Raw genomic sequence first — 11,995 nt, forward strand, 5'->3', positions numbered from 1 at the left:
GTCTGTTCTATGTTTTGATTAGATTTCACGTGACAGACGCAACCGTTCATGAACGACTCATCACTATTCGCGCGCACGCACGCGTGTGTGTATGTGTGTGAGGGAGAAAGAGGAGATAATATATTTCATTAACTTCGGGATGTTATCCTTAGGTATGTGGCCTGACTAGCTTCAGCGAGGATCACCTTATCCATTGTTTCAAAGAGGGAGAGCCGTGCGCATCTGGGCGGGAGCTGTTAGTGCAAGCAAGGCAGGCAGAGTTAGCGGAGGCCGGAGAGGGAGAAGTGGAGGAGAGCGACGTGGAGGAGGAATTCGCCAATGAACTTGTAATTGAGGATCGCGGGGATGATGATAGTGATGAATAGAGTAATTTTCTATCACATGATTGCAGTTGTTTTACAGGGTAGCCTTCATTCTTTCTTGTTGATGTGTTTCGGCAACAAGTTCATATGCTCGATGGATTTTAGTGGTAACTTGTGTTCTGCCCATTGCTGTCACATCGTTTCGTTTTTTATGTTTTTTTTTTATGCTGCTAATAGCCAAAGACATTTCTTACATTAAATTATTTGTTACACACATTCGAATTACTTATAAATAAAACATAATATAATGTGTTAACCTCCTACTGTCATGCTTGAATATCTCAACACTAAATTAAAGGCCTGTCTCTTATAGACGCCTGTCTCAAATACAAGCCGGTGCAGTTCGGCGATTTGGGTAAATAGAAGCCCGGGCTATTATTTGAAGTTTTACGGTAGTATGCTGATTTAGTTATTGCTTTGACATGACTACTGAAACTAAGGTCTGACTCTAGTGTCACACCAAGATTCCTGACTTGATTTTTAGTTGTTTGACCCCTAGAGTGAAGGTATGCATTCACCTTGAGAACTTCATCTTTGTTTCCAAACGTAATGACTTCAGTTTTGTCTTTGTTTAACTGAAGAAAGTTTTGGCACATCCAACTGTTGACTTCATCAATGCATTTGCACAGGGAGTCAATGTGGCTGTAATCGTTAGGCGATAGGGCTAAGTACAGCTGTGTGTCGTCTGCATAGCTGTGGTAAGCAATTTGGTTCTTTCTCATTATTTGGCTCATTGGGAGCATATACAGGTTGAACAGGAGTGGCGCAATAAGGCTATGTTCACACTTAGCGTCTTTTTTCACACTGCCAGCGTCTGTTCTACATTATAACCCTATGGAGTGAACCGTTTTTTCAAAAAAGTCCTGAGCGCTTTTTTAGACGCCACCGCCGGCGTCTTTTTCTGCAGCTCAGAGCGTCTTTTTAAGTTGAAAAAAGTTCAACTTTTCTGAAAAGAACGCCCTACGTCAAGCACCTTTTTGACAGCTGACCAATGACAAGCGAGTAGCGAGACCTGTCGTTTCCATAACAACAAGAACAACTGTCTGTCGTGCACCCACAAACGTCTTTGTGAACCGACATTCTCCTCCCCGGTAACTTCAAAAGCCAACGCAAGAGCCAACTTTCTCTTTCTCGACATTTTTTGCATCACACAGCACTAGGCTACTGTTCCAGCTCTTGTTATAGCAACAAAAGACGCGCTCGGCTGCTATTTGTAACCAAACGCTGCCAGCGTTTTTTTTTGCTAAAAAAACGCCGTTGTCAACTTTTTCTTGTCAAAAAAGACGCTAAGTGTGAACATAGCCTAATTGAGCCTTGAGGGACTCCGCATGTCATGGATGTCCACTCAGACTTATGGTCTCCTATACTCACATAATAACCTCTCCCATCTAAGTATGACCTGAACCATTTTAGGACTATCCCAGAAAGCCCCACCCAGTTTTCCAGCCTGTCAAGAAGTATGTTGTGATCGACAGTGTCAAATGCAGCACTGAGGTCGAGTAGTACCAGCACTGATAATTTGCCTGAATCAGTATTTAAGCGAATATCGTTTATTATCTTTATGAGCGCTGTCTCTGTGCTGTGATGCGGTCGGAAACCAGATTGAAAACTGTCAAAGTATCCATTCGAGCATAAGAATTTGTTCAGCTGATTGAAGACAACTTTTTCAATGATCTTGCCTATGAAAGGAAGATTTGAGATCGGTCTATAGTTGCTTAATATGGTCTTATCCAGATTGCTCTTTTTCAGGAGGGGCTTAACAACTGCAGTTTTCAGGGAGTTTGGAAAACTCCCATAGAGAAGTGAGGCATTTACCACTTCTAGAAGATCTGCTTCTAAACTGTTTAACACACTTTTGAAAAAAAGATGTGGGAAGTGTGTCAAGAGCGCATGTTGATGTTTTAAGGTGCTGTACGGTTTCTTCCAAAATGTTGCCATCAATTTCTTTGAAATCAGACAAAGTTACTACTTTCTCAGGTGATCTGATCTGTCTGACCCCGGCGCAACTCAAGGATGTGCTGATCACCTTTCTGATATTATTGATTTTCTCAGAGAAGAAAGAAGCAAACTCACTGCACTTGCTGTTTGAGGGCATTTCACTAGGAATCTGGCTTGGGGGGTTTGTAAGTCTCTCTACAGTAGCAAAAAGAGTGCGTGTGTTGTTTAAATTGCAGTTTATAATATTTGAGAAGAAAGTCTGTATAGCTTTGCCTAGTTCCATATTGAAAGCATGAAGGCTGTCTTTGTTGATGTTATAATGGACTACAAGTTTTGTCTTCCGCCACATGCGCTCTGCTTTTCTGCATTGTCTTTTCATATTTTGCACTGCTGTTGAGTTATGAACCTTCGCTCCGGAACGCACATGGAGGTTAATAAGTATCAGTCAAAGAAGAAAACTGCAAACAAACAAACTGCTGGTAACGCAAACAGCATGGCTGCAGTGAAATGCACAAATTGTTTGCCGAGTTAAAAGATTCCTTAAGCAATGAGTTCAAAGGACTAAAAGATGAATTTAAAGAGTTTCGTCAAGAGACTGAGCGTGACATCAGAACGATTATGCAACAAACAGCTGATTTGAACCAAAAGCTGGTGAGTGATTTGGATAATGCCGAGGCTGACAATCAGAAAACTACGAAATGGGTGAAGTCTCGAATTGATAAACTTGTTGAACAGGTGGATTAGTTGGAGAATAAGTTGAGACAAAATAATTTGTGTATGTATAACGTAGCTGAAAAGAGTGAAGGGAGTGACGTCATGGCATTTCTCGATCAGCTGATTGGAAAAGAACATGAAGTGCCGGGAGAATTGAACATCATTCTTGCCCATCGCACTTATCAAGAATGCGAAGACTCTGTTTGGCCGATTATTGTTGCCTTCTTCAATAACAGCACTAAAAGACACGTCTTGCAAGCAGCCTGGACAAAGAAGGAAGTAATGCTACAGGACACACGGATTTTCTTTGATCACGACTTTACCTTCAAGGTGAGACGACAAAGATCTCTGTACAAGCTCATCAGAGAACAGTTAAAGGCCCAGGACATCAAAACCCTAGCTTAGCACAAAGACTGGAGGTAAACGGCTCCAGCTAGCATACTGCTCCCAATAAGTGACAAAACAACGCCAACATTTTCCTATTTCCATGTTGTGATTTGTATAGTCACATTGTGTACGAATAACAAGGTCACATGAGACACAACCATCTTCTAACCGTATACATTCTGGGAACTATATTCTCAGAAGGCGAAGCACTGCTACTTCTGCGGAGTGATTTACTCCAACTCTGAGCGAACTCTGCTCCTCACCACGGGGCTTCTCAAGTGCTGCGAGCAAATCACTCCACCCAAGTAGCAGTGCTTCGCCTTCTGAGAATATAGTTCCCAGTATGTATACGGTTAGAAGATGGTTGTGTCTCATGTGACCTTGTTATTCGTAGCATACTGTATGTATACGGTTAGAAGATGGCTGTGTCTCATGATGTGACCATGTTATTTGTACACGCTGTGACTATACAAATCACAACATGTAAATAGGAAAATGTTGGCGTTATTTTGTCACTTATTGGAAGCAGTCGGGTCTTTTTTTTTTTTTTTTGGTCGGACTCGGGCTCATTTAGCTTTTCTCCTTTCATCGTGCCCATTTTATACGTGCAGAGCGCATGCTCGCGAATAAACAGTGAATGAGCCAACTCAGTTCAATGGATTTTTTTTTCTTTATTATAATTTTTATTATTATTTAACGTTAGACAGTTGGTGAAGAGTTCTTTGAAACGTTGTTCTTCAGTAAAGTTACTTGACATAAAAAAAAGGTAGGCCGTAAATCTTTATTTACTGCTGGATCACATTTGACTATATAATATTCTCTACTGCATGCTTATGCTTCTCTGTAATAGACAGTCTGTATTAATATTTGTGAGCATAATTGTCGGTGGTGGTAGTTATGTTTGAGGCCTATAATAAAATTTTACCTAGTAGCATGTGTGTATGTGTGTGCGTCTAGCCGGACAGCACGCATCAGAGCTTAAAGTGATATTGATGTTGGTCTCGGGTCGGGTTCGGGCTGAAAAATTGCCGACGTTTTCGGGCTAGGGCCGGATTAGGGCTTGAACACCACGGGCCAAGTCTCGGTTAGGGCTGGATGTTTTGCCCCGTGCAGGGCTCTAGGCAGTATGCTAGCTGGAGCCGTTTACCTCCAGTCTTTGTGCTGAGCTAGGCTAGCGGTGGGTGCGTCAGACAGAGTTACGGCACGCACGGAGATGAAAATGGTATGTATGGACTTATCTAACTCTGGGGGATACGGTGAATAAGCTAAAGTCCCAAAAAGTCGGCGTGTTCCTTTAAGAATACCAATGAAGCCCTTGAACTTTATTTTTGGTTATTTTCTTTGTTTATATTTTACATAAAAAAATAAGTATTTGAAACAAAAGATGCATGAATTTGGGAACAGGCCAGGTAAACTATTGGCATTTTATTTAAAAAAGGAACAAGCTAAGAGAACTAGCCTATAATGGCCACTGAAACCAATTCTTGAGGCAACAGCTTTTTTAGACAATTTGGTTACAGCCTCAGATCAACAAACCAGCAATAAAAACTTCTCTGAGGAAGAGGTGTTTTTTTACAATTAAATCATTGCCAGCAAATAAATCGCCAGGCCCAGGCGGCTTTTCTGGAGAATTTAATAACATTTTCTGGCCACACTTTCTGGCCACATATAGACCTATAAGTTTGCTTAATTGTGAATACAAAATTATCACAAAACTGTCATCGAAGAGATTAGAAGCAGTTCTCCCTAAGTTCAAGATCAAACTGTATTCATTAAAGGTCGTCACTCATCTGATAATACTAGACGGCTGTTTAAAATCATACATTATCTGAATCAGAAAAAGAAAAAAAACAGCCTCATTATTATTATCCCTTGATGCCGAGAAGGCGTTTGATCGCTTAGAATGGGATTTTCTGTTTTTAGTACTAGATAAATTTAAATTAGGCTACAATTTCATTGAATGGATTAAAGCAATATATGACACTCCAAATGTAACTGTTTGTACTAATTGTCACCATCACTGTCATTGTCATCTTCACTGTCGCTGTCATCTGTTAGTCTCCGTCAGCACTACAGTTCCCAGCATCCTCCTTGGCCCACACCTGCACCTCCTCAACCATTACCCGCACCTGCCAGCGATCATCATTATCATCACAGCTGTCGGTGTATTTAAGTTCCTGCTTGTTCTGTCATTCCTTGTCTGGTCTCATATATGTTTGGTTGTTGTCTGTATATCCTAATGGTTTATTAAATTGATCTTATCTTGGAAATCTTCTTCGTGCCTCCCTCTACAGAGCAACCCTTACACTAATAATGTGGAATCTCCCCCAGTGCATCTAGGAAGAGGTACCAGGCAAGGCTGCCTTCTCTTTCCATTATTATTTGTTATTGCTCTAGAACCGTTTGCTGAGATGATCAGAATAAGGGGATAAGGGAGTGACCGCAGGCACACAACACCACAAAATTTCACTTTATGCTGACGATACTTTATTATTTGTTACTAAACCTATGTCAACTTTGAGCCATGTTTTGGCAGATATTCAAAACATTTCTAAGATAAAAACCTAAGATTTCAGGGTATAAGGTTAATTTACAAGAATCAGTTGCTTGCCCTCTTAATATTCCAAATGAAGAAAATGTTAAGAAAGAATGCCCCATTTATTGGTCAGTATATGGTTTTAAATATCTTGGAGTACAAGTGAGACCCGCCTTGGATAAACTACACTCTAAAAAAAAATGTATGTGGCTTAGTAAATATTACAGTAATATTTAACTTTATTAACTTAACTTAAAATCTCTGAATATCATTTACTTGATTGTTTGAGTTAAACATACCAAAATAATTGACTAAAAATCCAACAGTTAATTTTATCTCAAATGTAGTTATATTTAAAAAAAAATTCACTTAAAGAATTTAGTATTTGACAAACCAATTATTTATTTATAATACACTTAATATATTTGTGAAATTTCTATCAAAATATTTGAGAATGGAGAATTAAACTGATCTGTTTCAAGAACCTAAAATATTACTTAATTCAAATCAATATTATTAATATATTTAACACTCTTAAGAAATTGAGTAAGTTTACTCAATTAAAACAATGCACCCCTCCCCCACTCTCTGACGACGACAACTCAACGGTTGAGTGAGCGCGGGCTGTTTGAATTCTCTCCAGTCCAGAACAGTTCAATCTTCTCAGCATCGCAGAATTGGTGCATTTCCTCTGTGAAATTCAGGTTTGTGCATGTTCCCTTTCGAGGGAACTCGCGCTTTGTCGAGAATCGACACATTGGGGAACGCCTTCAGCGTGACGCGTCTGAAGTCTGTATAAAACTAGCCCAATCTTGATTGGTGTTGCGTCATGACGTCACTCCTGACGTTGCATGTGACGGTGATGCGGAAGCTATAAAAGGATGCCGGAACATAACAGCGTCAGCTTCTGTTCTTCAGCAAGCGTTCACTGTGAAACTGTCTGTCTTATTTGGTGTTGTTTTGTCTATCCACCCCCCAGTCTGCGGCTTCTTCCGCCCATGAAATGGACCCGATGCTCGAACTATCTGGCTCCGAGGAGTTAGATGTTATGAGCATTGATGCGGGAGAATGCGAGGATTCGCCACCCCATTCTCCCGCGTTTGAGGAGCTGCTGGAGGTTGTGACCAGAGTGGTCAGTAAATTAAATATTGAATGACCATCAGAGAAGCAGGAAGCGACCAAGAAAAGCAAACTCGATGAGCGCTTCCTGCAAGCTTGGTCACAACCTTCGCACCGGAGCCTCCCATTTTTCTCCGAGATCATGGGACAGGCCCTTCTCTTCGCACTTATCAAGAGGTTTCAGGAGGCGAAACGGCAGTCAGCCGCATTTAAACAGCTGCCAGGGGGCAGTCCCATGAGGCCGCCGCCAGCTCCTCACACCTGCAGCTGCAGAGGGAGAGTGTTGCTTCCCGTGCTCCCCTGCAAAAGGCCTGGAGCCAGAAGCAACACTCTCAGCTGAAGTCTTCCAAGCCGAAAGCAGATCTGAGGACTGTTATTCAGTCTAGGAAGGCTTTGGCTAAGAGGCCCTGATGCAACGCTCAGGCCTCTAAGGGTGCCCCCCCCCCCCCCCCCCCAAGCAACAACATCTCGCTCCTTCGCGGGGCCCTCAGGAAATCGATGTTTGCCTCCCGCCGCTAAATGCGCTTCGGGATGCATCAGTTTCTAGCGAACGTGAATCGCAGTGTTCTTCAAAATGTATCTCAGTGGGTCCTGCGCACAGTGGAAAAGGGGTACAGAATTCAGTTTGAGTATCGTCCACCAAGGTTCAACGGGGTCGTACACACGCTTGTCAGCCCCGAGCAGGGTCAGGTCATGGAACAAGATGCTCAGTCCCCCCTAGGAGATTCAGGTTCAAAATGCTAACTATACCGTTAATCGTGAGTCAGATCAGGTCCGAGGACTGGTTTGTCACGATAGATCTAAAAGATGCTTACTTCCATATATCCATCCTTCCCCAACACAGGAAGTTTGTAAGATTCGCTTTTGGGGGAAAAGCGTATCAATACAGAGTTCTTCCATTCACCTCGCACCTTCACAAAATGCATGGAGACTGCTCTTGCGCTGTTGAGACTTCAAAGCATTCACATCCTCAATTATATCGACGATTGGCTCATTCTAGCACAATCAGAGGAGATGGAGGTTCAACGTCGAGATGTTGTTCTGCACCATCTAAGGTGCTTGGGATTGAGACTCAATATCAAGAAGAGTTCACTAATTCCTCTACAGAGAACTATTTTCCTAGGAGTAGTATGGGACTCAGTCAAGATGCGGGCACAACTGTCTCCTGCTCGTATAAACACCATCTTGACTACAGTAACGAGTATCAAGCAAGGCCAGGCCATCACTGTCAAACATTTTCAAAGGGTTCTGGGTCTTCTAGCAGCAGCATCCAACGTGATACCTTTTGACCTGCTGTATATGAGGGCCCTGCAGTGGTGGCTCAGGACCAGAGGGTTTTCCCCGAGGGGGAACCCATTTCGCATGATAAAAGTAACGCACAGATGCCTTCGTTTTTTGATAATATGGAAGAAACCATGGTTCCTGTCCCAAGGTCCTGTGTTAGGAGCACCGTGTCAGAGAAAAAATTTGACCACGGATGCATCACTCACAGGCTGGGGTGCGGTCATGGAAGGCTACACCAGGGGTCTTTGGAAGGACCACCATCTCTCTTGGCACATCAATTGCCTAGAGATGCTGGCTGTATTTCTGGCACTCAGACATTTCCTTCCAGACCTCAGAGGCCATCATATTCTCATACATAAATCGACAGGGGGGCTTGAGATCGCGCCCACTATGCAAATTGGCACATCAGGTTCTTCTGTGGTCCCAGGGCAAACTTTTCTCAGTCAGAGCTATGTTTATCCCTGGGGACAAAAATGTGGGAGCAGACATCCTGTCGAGGCAGGGCCTGAGGTCCGGGGAATGGAGACTCCACCCCGAGACGGTGGAGTTAATATGGAGGGAGTTTGGTCAGGCGGAAGTGGATCTGTTCACCTCTCACGAGAACACCCACTGTCCGCTCTGGTTCTCCCTCACTCACCCAGCTCCCTTGGGACTGGATGCCATGGTGCAGGCTTGGCCGAGGAAACGCCTGTACGCATTTCCCCCGATCGCTCTGCTCCCAGGGGTTCTAGAGAGGGTCCGGCGATACGGGATCAGCTTGCTCCTAGTAGCCCGAGTATAGTTTTCGGACATCATAACTCTTCTAGCAGGCCCTCCGTGGCAAATCCCGATCAGGAGGGACCTTCTTTCTCAGACCGAGGGAACAATATTTCACCCTTGGCCGGAGCTGTGGAAACTGTGGATCTGGCCCTTGAGGGGGACCAACTCATAAATGCTGGTCTCAACTGAGGTTGTTGAGACCATCCTAAACTCTAGAGCCCCCTCCACGAGGAAACTGTATGTATTAAAATGGAATGTATTCAATTTATGGTGCAGAGAACATCAGTTGGACCCAGTTAACTGCCCAGTGGCTTCAGTGCTGGAGTTCCTCCAGAATCGCTTCTCTGACGGGCTCTCCCTGTCCACGCTTAAGGTCTATGTGGCGGCCGTGGCGGCCATAGCTGCCTTCCACTCGCCTTTAGGGGGTGGCACCCTGGGGAGACACCCACTTATAGTACGTTTCCTTCGTGGAGCTAGGAGGATGAGGCCTGTCGTCCAGTCCAGGGTCCCCATGTGGGACCTGGCTGTGGTTCTTGAGGGGTTATCCCTGGCACCCTTCGAACCTTTGGACGAGGTGTCTGAGAAGTTTTTATCTTTAAAAGTAGCCTTCCTGCTCGCTATTACTTCCCTGAAAAGAGTCGGCGATCTGCAGGCACTATCTGTTTCTCCCTCTTGCCTCGAGTTCGCTCCTGGCAGAGTAAGAGCCATTCTCCACCCTAGACCCGGCTATGTGCCCAAGGTGCCTACAAATGTGGCACGGTCTGTAATTCTTCAGGCATTTCATCCTCCACCGCATGTGTCCGATGAGCAAGCAAAGCTATATCTATTATGCCCGGTCCGAGCCCTTGAGGCCTATGTTCAGAGAACCTCGGGCTGGAGGAAGTCGGATCAGTTACTTGTGTGCTTTGGGTCACCTAAGAAGGTTCCCCTGCTTCTAAGCAAACTATCAACAGATGGATAGTAAAAGCTATTTCTTCAGCTTACGAGGCGCGCAGCTTGCCTTCGCCTCTTCTAATAAGAGCCCACTCAACCAGAGGAGTGGCTTCCTCTAAAGCTCTGTTAGCTGGGGTTTCCCTTCAAGAGGTCTGTGATGCCGCAGGCTGGGCCTCCCCACACACCTTCTTAAGACATTACAGTCTGGATCTGCCCTCTACACCGGGCTCACAAGTTCTCTCATCTTGAGTGTGCCAGATTGCTTCACACCAGGGCGTATATCTCTCAGTGTGTCGCAGTGGGCATTTCGTTCCCCAATGTGTCTATTCTCGACGCAGCGCAAGTTCCCTCGAAAGGGAACGTCTCGGGTTACGACTGTAACCCTTGTTCCCTGAGAAGGGAACGAGACGCTGCGTCCCTCAGCCACACTTCTCGCGCTCCTGAGAACGACTTGCTTCGACCAATCAGAAGCTGACGCTGTTATGTTCCGGCGTCCTTTTATAGCTTCCGCATCACCGTCACATGCGACGTGACGAGTGACGTCATGACGCCACACCAATCAAGATTGGACTAGTTCTGTACAGACTTCAGACGCGTCACGCTGAAGGCGTTCCCCAATGTGTCGATTCTCAACGCAGCGTGAGTTCCCTTCTCAGGGAACGAGGGTTACAATTGTAACCCGAGACGTTTTGTTTTATTTTATCTATAAAATCATTACTGTGCTTTAAATAATTTTATTTAATGCAAAACAACATACAGAGGCGTAATGTGACACCTAAACGAGAGTCGCGCCTGTCTTTTCGCGTGATTGAAATGCCTTGCATAAAACACACGACTTTATTCCTATAATGATAATGAATATAATTAATTTGGATGATAAAATGTCCTCAGAACTGTGCACTGTTTGTTTATTGGTAGGTCTGGAGCGGACTCTGGATCAGACTCATGAGCTAGAGCGGGCTCTGGAGCAGACTCATGGGCTGGAGCGGGCTCTGGATCAGACTCATGGGCTGGAGCGGGCTCTGAAGTAGACTCATGGGCTGGAGCGGGCTCATTGACTAAAGAGTAATAATATTAAAAATAAAATAATTAATTCGATTTATATATAGCGCTTTTCTCTGCACTCAAAGCGCTTTACATGGAAGGGGGAATCTCCTCAACCACCACCAATGTGCAGCATCCACCTGGATGATGCGACGGCAGCCATATTGCACCAGAATGCCCACCACACACCAGCTTAATGGTGGAGAGGAGACAGAGTGATGAAGCCAATTAGTATATATATATATATATATATATATGGGGATGATTAGGCGGCCATGATGGACAGAGGCCACTGGGCAAATTTGGCCAGGATGCCGGGGATACACCCCTACTTGTTTCGAAAGACATCCTGGGATTTTCTGTGTAAAGCACATGATCTGAGACCACTAACCAGTGTATCCTGGTTCACAGGCACACTCGTAACCATTTATCTTGTCAATGCACCTTCCATAATCACAAGCATTGCTCTGACAGTCATCTAGGTTAACCTCGCAGTTAGCACCAGTTAAAACACAACAGAATTAAAGTAAATGACCAAAAGAGCTTTTGACAGGTAGGAATTTACTCATTTTTGGTTGTTCCAGTAAAAGTGGCACCTGCGGTTCCTTTTGGGCAGATGCATAAGTAGGCATTCTCACGGTCCTGGCAGGTGCCTCCATGTTGATCTCACACAGACGACCTGTGAAACCTGCACGGCAGGAGCAGGTGAAGGATGCAAGGCCGTCTTTACAGGTGCCATAGTGACATGGTTGGATAGTAGGGCTGGGTAAAAAATATTGATTCTCGATTTTAATCGATTCTCATTTTTACAAACCGATATCGATTCTTAAATCCCAAGAATCGATTAGGCTAGTCATCCTGTTTTCAGTTGATGAATGAATGGAACATTGTAGCGTGCATCCCATCCAATAAATCGCAA

At 44.3% G+C, this 11,995-nt stretch overlaps 1 long non-coding RNA gene across 1 annotated transcript; it reads right to left on the bottom strand.

Moving 5' to 3' along the window:
* Positions 1 to 502: 502 nt before the first annotated feature.
* LOC309498300 lies at positions 503 to 11,090 on the bottom strand. The gene is made up of 2 exons (XR_014205903.1): positions 3,844 to 11,090; positions 503 to 3,781 (listed from the first exon to the last, which is right to left on the bottom strand). It is a non-coding gene; the product is annotated as an uncharacterized lncRNA (long non-coding RNA).
* Positions 11,091 to 11,995: the final 905 nt, after the last annotated feature.

The sequence above is a fragment of the Leuciscus leuciscus genome (genome assembly GCF_965113295.1).
Source record: "Leuciscus leuciscus genome assembly, chromosome: 5".
In the NCBI taxonomy this organism is placed as follows: Eukaryota; Metazoa; Chordata; class Actinopteri; order Cypriniformes; family Leuciscidae; genus Leuciscus; species Leuciscus leuciscus.